This window comes from Moschus berezovskii, chromosome 2, assembly GCF_049115385.1.
Source record: "Moschus berezovskii isolate FMDL1 chromosome 2, NW_MosBer_1.0, whole genome shotgun sequence".
Taxonomy (NCBI): Eukaryota; Metazoa; Chordata; class Mammalia; order Artiodactyla; family Moschidae; genus Moschus; species Moschus berezovskii.
The window spans coordinates 55,475,839-55,490,302 of record NC_142461.1 but is presented as its reverse complement, the minus strand read 5'-3'; the positions used below and the strand labels follow the sequence as shown (position 1 = coordinate 55,490,302).

Genomic DNA, 14,464 nt, shown 5'->3' with positions numbered 1-14,464 from the left:
TTGGACTCCAAAACCACTGCAGATGCTGATTGCAGCTATGAAATTAAAAGACGCTTACTCCTTGGAAGGAAAGTTATGACCAGCCTAGATAGCATATTAAAAAGCAGAGACATTACTTTGCCAACCAAGGTCCGTCTAGTCAAGGCTATGGTTTTTCCCGTGGTCATGTATGGATGTGAGAGTTGGACTGTGAAGAAAGTTGATCACCGAAGAATTGATGCTTTTGAACTGTGGTGCTGGAGAAGACTCTTGAGAGTCCCTTGGACTGCAAGGGGATCCAACAAGTCTACTCTGGAGGAGATCAATCCTGGGTGTTCATTGGAAGGACTTATGCTAAAACTGAAACTGCAATACTTTGGCCACCTCATGGGACGAGTTGACTCACTGGAAAAGACTCTGATGCTGGGAGCGATTGGGGGTGGGAGGAGAAGGGGACGACAGAGAATGAGGTGACTGGATGGCATCACCGACCCGATGGACATGAGTTTGAGTGAACTCCGGGAGTTGGTGATGGACGGGGAAGCCTTTTGTGTTGTGGTTCATGGGGTCACTAAGAGTCGGACACGACTAAGCGACTGAACTGAACTGAACTGAAGTGAGCCAAGTATTGGAAGAGATCATGCTTTCAAGGCATTGTTAGACAATAAGAAATGAGTGACATTTGGGATCCTTTCATTTCTCAAATAATAGTGATTAACTTTATAAAAAAAATACAGTGAATCATTGCTAGAAACAGAACTCCTGGCTTCCAAGCAAGTATTAGTTTTGTTCACTTACTGAACTAATCTGTTGTATTATGTAATAGAAATTTATTGTGGGTTTTTGCCAAGGTGGTGGCAGTGAAGGTGAGTAGGGGTTATAGATAGCAGTAGGGAAGAGTATATATGTCATGATGCTCATTCTGAAAGGTGCCACATATTCAATGAAGATTTTTTTTTTTTTTCCTACAAAACCTATTGTACAAGCTTATTTGGCCTCTGAATACTTCTGGTGTAGGAACTTTTGCTTATTTCATGAAGCAACTCACCCCTTTGCTGGAGAGCTTTTATTTACAGAGCTTTACTTTTTTAAATTGTGAGCTAAAATCCAAATAACTTTATTTGAACATAATGAAATGATGTCATCTGTAAAGTTTATAAAATAAAAGGAATCTTGATAAAATGGGCCATATTCAGTAAAATGCATTCATTTCATGTTGAAAACATAATTTTGAGTTTGATGAATTGATGCATGATAGATCTAATGAGATGGAAATTTATGTTTGAATAAATTTCTATCTCTCATCTAAAAGGATGAAGAATTCCATAAAACCGTTTTATAAGAACATTTTTATTAGAAGTAATTGAAATGGATATATGTAATCTGCAAATAAATATTTTCAATATAATATTTATGATAAAGAGAAATGAAAATGATAATCCATTATCACAAATCATAAGTGCTAAAAGTCTTTTTTTGTATTGTATCATTTATAAAGTTAAACTGTCTATGAATAAATCTTGTAATATATAATTGAGCAAAGGCACTATTTTTTTCATCTAAATCCTGAAGTTGGGTAAAATATGTATATATTCAACTTCAGAAGCCTGATGGCTATATTTGAAAGAGAATGAATATCAATAGTTGATAAGTCTTTCAAGTGTACTGTAAAGGAAGACGATGGGAAAAGATGCCTGAAACTTCTTAGACTAAAATTTAAAATACTAAGAAAACTCTAAACTTAGTAAAGCAGTTTGACTTTGAAGAATTAATTCTACAAAACTTATCTGGAGATTGAAAACAACTTGGTAGTCATTATTTATCATGACACTTTGATGTCACAGAAAATAATTATCTACCAAATGTTTTATGTAATAAGCTATACCCAATATGTAGTAAAATCTTTCTTGTGAAAGATGAAAAGAAGAGGGGAAAAAAGTAATGCATCCTCAGCTGCTCCACAAAAGGATTCAAAAGGTGAGTTCAATTTCATGCAGGGTGTTCTCAAAATTTTTGTTATTGAAAGCTTTTCCCCTAAAGTCAGGAACAAGACAAGTGTGCCCACTCTCACCACTACTATTCAACATAGCTTTGGAAGTTTTGGCCACAGCAATCAGAGCAGAAAAAGACATAAAAGGAATCCAAATTGGAAAAGAAGAAGTAAAACTCTCACTGTTTGCAGATGACATGATCCTCTACACAGAAAACCCGAAAGACTCTACCAGAAAATTACTAGAGCTAATCAATGAATATAGTAAAGTTGCAGGATATAAAATCACACACAGAAATCCCTTGCATTTCTATACACTATAATGAGAAAATAGAAAGAGAAATTAAGGAAACAATTCCATTCACCGTTGCAATGAAAAGAATAAAATACGTAGAAATATATCTACCTAAAGAAACAAAATACCTATGTATAGAAAACTATAAAACACTGGTGAAAGAAATCAGAGAGGACACTAATAGATGGAGAAATATACCGTGTTCATGGATTGGAACAATAAATATTGTGAAAATGAATATTTTACCCAAAGTAATTTATAGGTTCAATGCAATCCCTATCAAACTACCAATGCTATTTTTCACAGAGCAAGAACAAATAATTTCATAATTTGTATGGATATACAAAAAAACCTCGAATAGCCAAAGCAAGCTTGAGAAAGAAGAAAGGAACTGGAGGAATCAACCTGCCGGACTTCAGGCTCCACTACAAAGCCACAGTCATCAAGACAGTATGGCATAAAGACAGAAATATAGATCAATGGAACAAAATAGAAAGCCCAGAGATAAATCCATGCACCTATGGACACCTTATCTTTGACAAAGGAGGCAAGAATATTCAATGGAGAAAGGACAATCTCTTAAACAAGTGGTGCTGGGAAAACTGGTCAGCCACTTGTAAAAGAATGAAACTAGAACACTCCTTAACACCATTCACAAAAATAAACTCAAAATGGATGAAAGATCTAAATGTAAGACCAGAAACTATAAAACTCCTAGAGGAGAACATAGGCAAAACACTCTCTGACATAAATCACAGCAGGATCCTCCATGAACCACCTCCCAGAATATTGGAAATAAAAGCAAAAATAAACAAATGGGACCTAATTAAAATGAAAAGCTTCTGCACAGCAAAGGAAACTATAAGCAAGGTGAAAGGACAGCCTTCAGAATGGGAGAAAATAATAGCAAATGAAGTAACCAACAAAGAATTAATCTCAAAACTATACAAGCAACTCCTGCAGCTCAATTCCAGAAAAATAAACGACCCAATAAAAAAAATGGGCCATAGAACTAAACAGACATTTCTCCAAAGAAGACATACAGATAGCTAACAAACACATGAAAAGGTGCTCAACATCACTCATAACCAGAGAAATGCAAATCAAAACCACAATGAGGTACCATTTCATGCCAGTAAGAATGGCTGCTATCCAAAAGTCTACAAGCAATAAATGCTGGAGAGGGTGTGGAGAAAAGGGAACCCTCTTACACTGTTGGTGGGAATACAAACTAGTACAGCCACTATGGAGAAGAGTATGGAGATTCCTTAAAAAATCCAAATAGAACTGCCATACACCCAGCAATCCCACTCCTGGGCATATCACTGAGGAAACCAGAATTGAAAGAGACACATGTACTCCAGTGTTCATTGCAATACTGTTTATAATAGCCAGGACATGGAAGCAACCTAGATGTCCATCAGCAGACGAATGGATACGAAAGCTGAGGTACATACACACAATGGAGTATTACTCAATAATTAAAAAGAATACATTTGAATTATTTCTAATGAGGTGGATGAAACTGGAGCCTATTATACAGAGTGAAGTAAGCCAGAAAGAATAATACCAATACAGTATACTAACGCATATATATGGAATTTAGAAAGATGGTAATGATAACCCTGTATACAAGAGAGGAAAAGAGACAAAGATGTATAGAACAATCTTTTGGACTCTGTGGGAGAGGGCGAGGGTGGGATGATTTGGGAGAATGGCATTGAAACATGTATATTATCATATGTGAAATGAATCACCAGTCCAGGTTTGATGCATGTTACAGGATGCTCGGGGCTGGTGCACTGGCACGACCCAGAGGGATGATATGGGGAGGGAGGTGGGAGGGGGGTTCAAGATGGGGAACACATGTACATCCGGGGTGGATTCATGTCAATGTATGGCAAAACCAATACAATATTGTAAAGCAATTAGCCTCCAATTAAATAAATTAAGAAAAAGAAAATTTCTAGAATTCAAAAAAGTTGAAAAATAGGACAATAAGCACTATTTATTTTCCCATGGTCATGTGTGAATGTGAGAGTTTAATGTGAAGAAAGCTGATCACTGAAGAATTGATGCTTTTGAACTGTGGTGTTGGAGAAGACTCTTGCGAGTTCCTTGGACTGCAAGGAGATCCAACCAGTCCATTCTAAAGGAGATCAATGCTGGGTGTTCATTGGAAGGACTGATGCTAAAGCTGAAACTGCAATACTTTGGCCACCTCATGCGATGAGTTGACTCACTGGAGAAGACTCTGATGCTGGGAGGGATTGGGGGCAGGAGGAGAAGGGGACGACAGAGAATGAGATGGCTGGATGGCATCACCTACTCGATGGATGTGAGTTTGAGTGAACTCCAGCAGTTGGTGATGGACTGGGAGGCCTGGCATGCTGTGAATTATGGGGCCACCAAGAGTAGGACACTACTGAGTGACTGAACTGAACTGAACTGAATCCACCACCTAGATTCAACTATTATTAACATTTGCCAAATTTGCTATATGTGTATCTGTGTATATATCATCTATGCATATACATACTCTTATTGTTTTGATGGGGCCATTTTAAAATAAGCTGTAGACATCATGGATGCATGCATGCATGCTCAGTTGCTTGTTCGTGTCCGACTCTTTGCAATGTCTTGAACCAGGCTCCTCTGCCCATGGAATTCTCTTGGCAAGAACATTGGAGTGGATAGCCATTCACTTCTCCAGAAGATCTTCCCAATCCAGGAATTGAACCCAGAACTGTTGTGCCCCCTGCACTGAAGGCAGATTCTTTACCTTCGGAGCCAATAGGGAAGCCCCCTTTGGCTCTAGTTAAAAACACACACTCTTTTTATTTTTCTGATTGGTGGCGCTAGTGGTAAAGAACTAGCCTGCCAATGAAGGAGACATAAGAGGTACTGGTTTGTCCTTGGGGTCAGGAAGATGCCCTGAAGGAGGGCATACCAAGAATACCCACTCTAGTGGAGAATTCCATGGACAGAGAAACTTGGCAGGCATAGGTTAGCCCATAGGTTTGCAAAGAGTCAGATGAAACTGAAGCGACTTGGTGCACACGCATGAACCACACAGTCCTCCTTTATCTAAATTTTCAGTTATCTGTGGCCAACCTCCATCTGAAAATATTAAGTAAGATATTCTAGAAATAAGCAATTTATAATTTTACATTGTGTGGTGTTCTGAATAGCATGATACAATTTCACCACCATTCTGCTCCATTCCATCTAGGATGTACATCATCTGTTATGTACCCCACCCATTAGTCACATAGTAGCCATGGAGATTATCAGGTGGACTGTCTCATTACAGAGCTTGTGCTCAGGTAAGACTTAATTTGATTAATAATCTTGCCCCAAAGCACAATTCTGGCAATTTGGAGATGCCAAAGACAAACTGTAAAGTGCGTCCTTTAAGTGAAAATGTGAAAGTTCTCAATAAAGAAAGAAAAAAATTGTAGGCTGAGGTTGCTAAGGTCTACAGTGAAAAACAGATATTCTATCCATGAAATTATGAAAAAGATTAAAAAATTAATCTAATTTTGCTATCAAACCTCGGACTATAAATTTATGGCCACTATGCATGGTAAGTTCTTAGTCAAGATGGAAAAGGCATTAAATTTGTGCAAGATATTTTGAGAGAGACCACATTCACATAACTTTTATCAAAATATATTGTTATAGTTGTTATATTTTATAATTGCTGTTATTATCTCTTCACTTCAGTTCAGTTGTGTCTGACTCTTTGGAACCCATGGACTGCTTCACACCAGGTTTCCCTGTCCATCACCAACTCCCGGAGCTTACTCAAACTCATGTCCATCGAGTCGGTGATGCCATCCAACTATCTCGTCCTCTGTCATCCCCTTCTCCTCCTGCTTTCAATCTCTCCTAGCTTCAGGGTCTTTCCAATGAGTCAGTTCTTCGCATCATGTGGCCAAAGTATTGGAGTTTCAGCTTCAACATCAGTCCTTCCAATGAACACCCAGGACTGATCTCCTTTAGGATGGACTGGTTGGATCTCCTTGCAGTCCAAGGGACTCTCAAGAGTCTTCTCCAACACCACAGTTCAAAAGCATCAATTCTTTGGTGCTCAGCTTTCCTTATAATGCTATGCCTAATTTTTAATTTAAAATTTGTCATAGATATATATGTATAGGAAAAATATAGTATGTATAGGGTTTAGTACCATCCACTGTTTTAGGCATCAAGTCAGATTTTGAGAATGTATACACATTATAAGGAGGGACAACTGTAATATATCTAGCTATGAATGGTTTTGTTGAGAAGATTTATATTTTTTTGTCGGTTTGGAAAAATATAAGTGGTTTTCTCTTCTGATATACTTGTGGGAAACATTAATTGTCATGTAAAACTTATTTTTTTAGGTTAATGGTGAAAAACTGAAACAAGCAATCTTTTAACTTTCAACTGCATAGCTTCATCTTACCCTTGAATTTTCCTAGAAGATTTCATGTATATTTTTGGAGAAACACTGAGGGGCAAAGAATTTATTATCTTAAAGGTGTCATTTAAACAACATAGCACATGTCTCTAGCTCTGGGCTTCTTCCTATATGTTCAAATTTACTTACTGGGAAAAAATAATTGCTTCTTGAGATTTCCAGCTGAAACTATAAAATATTACCTGAATTTTCCTAGTTCATTTTTCCATGTTCCCAATTGATTTAATCACTTAACGTCTTTTTATACATGAATAAGCCAGAGAGATAACTCCCAGTGTAAACGTTGTATATGAACTATAGATACACTTGCAAAAAGACACATATTTTTTGGTTTTATTCAATTTAATAGAAGCCTTCACCTTAGTTTTGCCATCCTCATCTTCAGCTCTCACTTCTCTTAAATGTGCTTTCATCCCCCCCCACACACAACAAGATAGCATAAATATTTAAAATTATTTTTGGTTCATTAGTTATTTCAATATGAAATAAACTTTGGCTCTATCTGCACTTCATATTTTCTATAACTTCACTTAAAGTAAAGGAAAATAAGTTTTATACTTTAAAAAATCATACTTGATAATTCTGTCATGCTGTTAAGCATACTTAAAATTATGTATATTTTCATGGGGTCGCGGAGAGTCAGACACGACTGAGCGACTGAACTGAACTGAAAAATATATTTCTCGGACAGAGGCAGCGGCGGCAGAGCCCAGCAGGCGACAGGAATCGGTGCCCCGGGTTCCTGCCCCTGGTCCTGAGGCAGTGGGGTCCCAGGATGGCCTTCATGGAGAAGGTGCTGCTGGACGACACGGTGCCACTGACAGCGGCCATCGAGGAGAGCCAGAGCTTGCAGTCTCACACGGAATATATCATTTGGGTACAAAGAGGAATTTCTGTAGAAAATAGCTGGCAGATTGTTAGGAGATACAGGACTTTGATTTGCTGAACAACAGCTTGCAGATTGCAGGTCTAAGTCTACCTCTTCCTCCCCCAAAAAAATTGATTGGTAACATGGATCGTGAATTCATAGCTGAGAGGCAGAAAGGTCTTCAGAACTATCTCAAATCACTACAAATCATGTCTTGTCTAACTGTGAACTGGTTAAGAAGTTTCTAGATCCAAACAACTATTCTGCAAACTACACTGAGATTGCCTTACACCATGTTTCCATGTTCTTCTGGTCAGAGCCAAAGTGGGAGGTGGTAGAACCATTGAAAGACATAGGTTGGAGGATAAGGAAGAAATGTTTCTTGATGAAGATTAAAAATCAGCCAAAGGAGCGGCTAGTGGTAAGCTGGGCTGATCTTGGTCCTGACAAGTATCTGTCAGAGGAAGATTTTCAGTGTCTAATCAAACTTCTGCCTTCCTGTTTGCACCCTTACATCTATCGCATTACCTTTGCCACTGCTAAAAAATCCTCAGTATTGCTAATTAGAATGTTTAATGAAAAAGGAACCTTGAAGGACCTGATCTACAAGGCAAAACCGAAAGACTCATTCCTGAAGAAGTATTGCAACCCTAAGAAGGTTCAAGGCCTTGAACTCCAGCTAATAAAAACTTATGGGCGTCAAGTATTAGAGGTCCTAAAGTTTCTACATGACAAGGGATTCCGTTATGGGCATCTTCACTCTTCCAACGTGATGCTGGATGGGGATACCTGCCGGCTGCTGGAACTGGAGAATTCCTTGTTGGGCCTTCCTTCCTTCTGCTGATCGTATTTCTCACAGTTCAGGAAGATCAGTACATTGGAGAGTGTGGACGTCCACTGCTTTGGCCACTTACTATATGAAAAGACTTACGGACGACCGTCCGACCCAGTGCCTGTAGACTCCTTCCCTCCTGTGCCATCCATGGCTGTGGTGGCCGTGTTGGAGTCCACGCTGTGTTGTGAAGTCTGTAAAAATGGCATGCCCATCGTCTCCTGGCTCTTGCAGATGCCATTATTCTGTGATGTTCTGCTCACGACTTCCGAAAAGCCACAGTTTAAGATCCTCACAAAGTTAAAAGAGGCATTGAGAATTGCCAAAACATATATAGAAAAGAGACTGATTGAAGAACAGAAACAGATCCACCAGCATCGAAGACTGACGAGAGCTCAGTCTCAGCATGGATCTGAAGAAGAAAGGAAAAAGAGGAGGATTTTAGCTTAAAAGAAGTCAAAACGATCTGCTGTTGAAAATAGTGAAGAACATTCAGCAAAATACAGCAACTCCAGTAACTCAGCAGGATCTGGGGCCAGCTCACCTCTCACAACCCAGTCCTCACCGACTCTGCCCTCCACAGCAGGGATGTCTCTTACCTCTACCTCCTCCACCTCCACCTCCACCAGCAGCAGCTCCCTCACATCCTGCGAGTACAGAGACGCCCTCACAGCTTCCACTCCAGGTTGTGAATGGCATGAGCCGAGGGGCCTTACTCACCTCCATCCAGAATTTCCAAAAAGGAAAAATAAAGACCATATGATAATCTCAATAGATACAGAGAAAGCCTTTGACAAAATTCAACATGGGAACTCAAAAACCTCTTAATGAAAGTGAAAGAGGAGAGTGAAAAGGTTGGCTTGAAGCTCAACATTCAGAGAACAAAGATCATGGCATCTGGACACATAACTTCATGGGAAATAGATGGGGAAACAGTAGAAACAGTGTCAGACTTTATTTTTTGGGCTCCAAAATCACTGCAGATGCTGATTGCAGCCATGAAATTAAAAGACGCTTACTCCTTAGAAGGAAAGTTATGACCAACCTAGATAGCATATTAAAAAGCAGAGACATTACTTTGCCAACATAGGTCCGTCTATTCAAGACTATGGTTTTTCCCGTGGTCATGTATGGATGTGAGAGTTGGACTGTGAAGAAAGCTGATTGCTGAAGAATTGATGCTTTTGAACTGTGGTGCTGGAGAAGACTCTTGAGAGTCCCTTGGACTGCAAGGAGAGCCAACCAGTCCATTCTAAAGAAGATCGATCCTGGGTGTTCGTTGGAACGACTGATGCTAAAGCTGAAACTGCAATACTTTGGCCACCTCATGAGACGAGTTGACTCACTGGAAAAGACTCTGATTCTGGGAGTGATTGTCGGCGGGACGAGATGGGGACAACAGAGAATGAGATGGCTGGATGGCATCACCGACTTGATGGACATGAGTTTCAGTGAACACCCGGAGTTGGTGATGGACAGGGAGGCCTGGCATGCTGTGATTCATGGGGTCGCAAAGAGTCAGACATGTCTGAGTGACTGAACTGAAGTGAACATCCATTTATGATAAAAACCCTCAAGAAGGCGGGAATAGAAGGAACATTCCCCAACATAATAAAAGCTATATATGACAAACCCACAGCAAACATTATCCTCAATGGTGAAAAATGGAAAGCGTTTCCCCTAAAGTCAGGAACAAGACAAGGGTGCCCACTCTCACCACTACTATTCAGCATAGTTTTGGAAGCTTTGGCCACAGCAATCAGAGCAGAAAAAGACTAAAGTAATCCAAATTGGAAAAGAAAAAGTAAAACTCTCACTGTTTGCAGATGACATGATCCTCTACACAGAAAACCCTGAAGACTCTACCAGAAAATTACTAGAGCTAATCAATGAATATAGTAATGATGCGGGATATAAAATCAACACACAGAAATCCCTTGCATTCCTATACACAATAATGAGAAAATAGAAAGAGAAATTAAGGAAACAATTCCATTCTCCATTTCAACGAAAAGAATAAAATACTTAGGAATATATGTACCTAAAGAAACAAAAGACCTATACATAGAAAACTATAAAACACTGGTGAAAGAAATCAGAATGGACACTAATAGATGGAGAAATATACCATGTTCATGGATTGGAAGAATAAATATTGTGAAAATGTATATTTTACCTAAAGTAATTTATAGGTTCAATGCAGTCCCTATCAAGCTAACAACGGTATTTTTCACAGAGCTAGAGCAAATAATTTCACAATTTTTATGAAAATGCAAAAAAAACAAACAAACAAACAAACAAAAAAAAAAACTCGAATAGCCAAAGCAATCTTGAGAAAGAAGAATGGAACTGGGGAATCAACCTGCCAGACTTCAGGGTCTACTACAAAGCCACAGTCATCAAGACGGTATGGTACTGGCATAAAGACAGAAATATAGATCAATGGAACACAATAAAAAGCCCAGAGATAAACCTATGAACCTATGGACACCTTATCTTTGACAAAGGAGGCAAGAATATTCAATGGAGAAAAGACAATCTCTTTATCTTCACGACGAAGATAATCACGATGGCATGATCACTCACCTGGAACCAGACATCTTGGAGTGTGAAGTCAAGTGGGCCTTAAAGAGCATCACGACGAAAAAAGCTAGTGGAGGTGATGGAATTCCAATTGAGCTATTTCAAATCCCGAAAGATGATGCTGTGAAAGTGCTGCACTCAATATGCCAGCAAATTTGGAAAGCTCAGCAGTGGCCACAGGACTGGAAAAGTTCAGTCTTCATTCCAATCCCAAAGAAAGGCAATGCCAAAGACTACTCAAACTACTGCACAACTGCACTCATCTCACACACTAGTAAATACATGCTCAAAATTCTCCAAGCCAGGCTTCAGCAATATGTGAACCATGAACTTTCAGATATTCAAGCAGGTTTTAGAAAAGGCAGAGACACCAGAGATCAAATTGCCAACATCTGCTGGATTATGGAGAAAGCAAGAGAGTTCCAGAAAACCATTTATTTCTGCTTCATTGACTATGCCAAGGCCTTTGACTGTGTGGATCACAATAAACTGTGGAAAATTCTGAAAGAGATGGAAATACCAGACCACCTGACCTGCCTCTTGAGAAACCTGTATGCAGGTCAGGAAGCAACAGTCAGAACTGCACATGATCAACAGACTGGTTCCAAATAGGAAAAGGAGTACGTCAAGGCTGTATATTGTCACCTTGCTTATTTAACTTATATGCAGAGTACATCATGAGGAACGCTGGGCTGGAAGAAGCACAAGCTGGAATCAAGATTGCCGGGAGAAATATCAATAAGCTCAGATATGCAGATGACACTACCCTTATGGCAGAAAATAAAGAGGAACTCAAAGGCCTCTTGATGAAAGTGAATGAGGAGAGTGAAAATGTTGGCTTGAAGCTCAACATGCAGAAAACGAAGATCATGGCATCTGGTCCCATCACTTCATGGGAAATAGATGGGGAAACAGTGGAAACAGTGTCAGACTTTATTTTTTGGGCTCCAAAATCACTGCAGATGATGATTGTATCCAGAAAATTAAAAGACGCTTACTCCTTGGAAGGAAAGTTATGACCAACCTAGATAGTATATTAAAAAGCAGGGACATTACTTTGCCAACAAAGGTCCGTCTAGTCAAGACTATGGTTTTTCCTGTGGTCATGTATGGATGTGAGAGTTGGACTGTGAAGAAAGCTGATCGCTGAAGAATTGATACTTTTGAACTGTGGTGCTGGAGAAGACTCTTGAGAGTCCCTTGGACTGCAAGGAGATCCAACCAGTCCATTCTAAAGGAGATCGATCCTGGGTGTTCACTGGAAGGACTGATGCTAAAGCTGAAACTTCAATACTTTGGCCACCTCATGCGACGAGTTGACTCACTGGAAAAGACTCTGAGGCTGGGAGGGACTGGGAGTGGGAGGAGACGGGGACGACAGAGAATGAGATGGCTGGATGACATCACTGACTCGATGGACATGAGCTTCAGTGAACTCCAGGAGTTGGTGATGGACAGGGAGGCCTGGCGTGCTGTGATTCATGGGGTCGCAGAGAGTCAGACACGACTGAGTGAATGAACTGAACTGAACTGTATCACGAAAAAATATATATATATTTTTGTTACTTATCTGAACCGAATAATTTCATAAATTTTGCATGAAGAAATAATACAAAAAATATTTCCAAGTTGTTTTTGTCTTTTGAATGAAAATTTTCCTTTGGAGGGTGGCATCAATGTCCTATTAGCAGTCAATATATTTAAAACATAAATTAAACTAACTTATGTTTTCTAATAAAATTGTCATACAATGTCTCCAGAGTTTCTGAATGTCTTCCAAACTATTCTATTTGAGGTGATTCAACGAATTTGAAATAACTTAATATTGCTTGAAGTTGCATATTGATTAAAGTATTTTTGTCTATATCTAAGGTGAAAAAATAAGGTTTAATATTATAGTTTACCTATATCCCCTAAGAATATTTCTTTCAATTTTATCATCCTTTGAAGCATTCCTAATAAATGAAAAACAGTTTATAATAATTAAAAAACAAATCTTCTTAATGTTTGTAAAATAATATAGTCTTCTTCTGAACATTCTGAGATTTCAAAAATAGATATGTAGGAGAAGGAACAAGATGGCGGAGGAATAGGATGGCGAGACCACTCTCTCCCCCACAAATTCATCAAAAGAACATTTGAACGCGAGTAAAGTCCACAAAACAACTTCTGAATGCTGGCAGAGGACGTCAGGCACCCAGAAAAGCAGCCCATTGTCTTCGAAAGGAGGTAGGAAAAAACATAAAAGATAAAAAGCGAGACAAAAGAAGTAAGGACGGAGCTCCATTCCAGGAAGGGAGGCTTTAAAAAGAGAGAAGTTTCCAAACAGCAGGAAACACTCTCACTGGCGAATCTGTGGCAAGCCTTGGAAGCTCAGAGGGCCACATAACCCTCGTTTTTTTTTTAAGATTTTTTTAAAACCCACAGATTACCCACCAAACGGTAACTCCCAGCGGAGAAGCAGCACAGATGCCTGCATACGCCATTCGCAAGCGGGGGCTGGTCAGGGAGGAGCCGGCTGAACTGCTTAGAGAGAGGACTGGGCTTGAATGCCGCGAGAACAATTTGAGAGAACTGGGGAGAGCAAAGCAGACTGTGGGATAGCTTCCCCACGAAAAGGCGGAAAGCTCTAACCTATGACTCGGCCAGCCCCGCTCACAGAATAAAGGACTGAGCAGAGTGAGCCGGCTGCAGCTGGCCCATCCCCCATCCCCCGCCGAGACAGGCAGGGAGTGCAGCCAGAGCCGGAGTGGGCAATCGCGGCCCCAGAAAGGCATCTGATACAAACTGCACACAGGCTTGTTGCTAATCAGGACTTCTTGGGCTCGGGCCGGTCGATAACCCCCTGAGAAGGTGCACTGGTTATACACCCAGAAAACTGAGTGGCGGGGACTGGGGAGGCGATAAGTCGCAGAGACCGCGCTCGCCAAACACCTGGTCCCCTGAGCTGCTCGGACCAGGGAAGGCACAAAATGCAGGCCCAAACAAGTCTGCGCCTTTGTGGAGTACCTGAGAACCTGAACTTGAGCCCCTCAGACCTGGGAAGTGCATGAACCCGGCGCCGGCCTCGGACAGTTCCCAGCAGAGCAACCTAGAGCCTGCGCAGTGTAGACTGGGACAGCATACGTGCTGTGAGCGGGGGCAAACCCAGTGTGGCCGAGATGCTGCGAGCACTCCCTACAGACGCCAGAGATATTCGTCTGCAGCGTTCCTCCCTTCCCAGAACAGGACTGAACAACTAAGCCTTAAAAAGTGTCCACCCACCCCCTAGTATCAGGGCGGAAATTAGACACTGAAGAGACCAGCAAACAGAAGCTAAAACAGAGGGAACCACCTTGGAAATGACAGAGACGTCTAGAGACTACTCCAAGAATAAGACCAAAAACCAGAGGCAAGAGGCTTAAGCCCGAATCCTGAGAACACCAGAGAACTCCTGACTCCAGGGAACATTA

General features: G+C 40.4%; 1 pseudogene; it reads left to right on the top strand.

Moving 5' to 3' along the window:
* Positions 1-7,504: 7,504 nt before the first annotated feature.
* On the top strand, positions 7,505-9,192 carry LOC129538545 (PX domain-containing protein kinase-like protein pseudogene; annotated as a pseudogene).
* Positions 9,193-14,464: the final 5,272 nt, after the last annotated feature.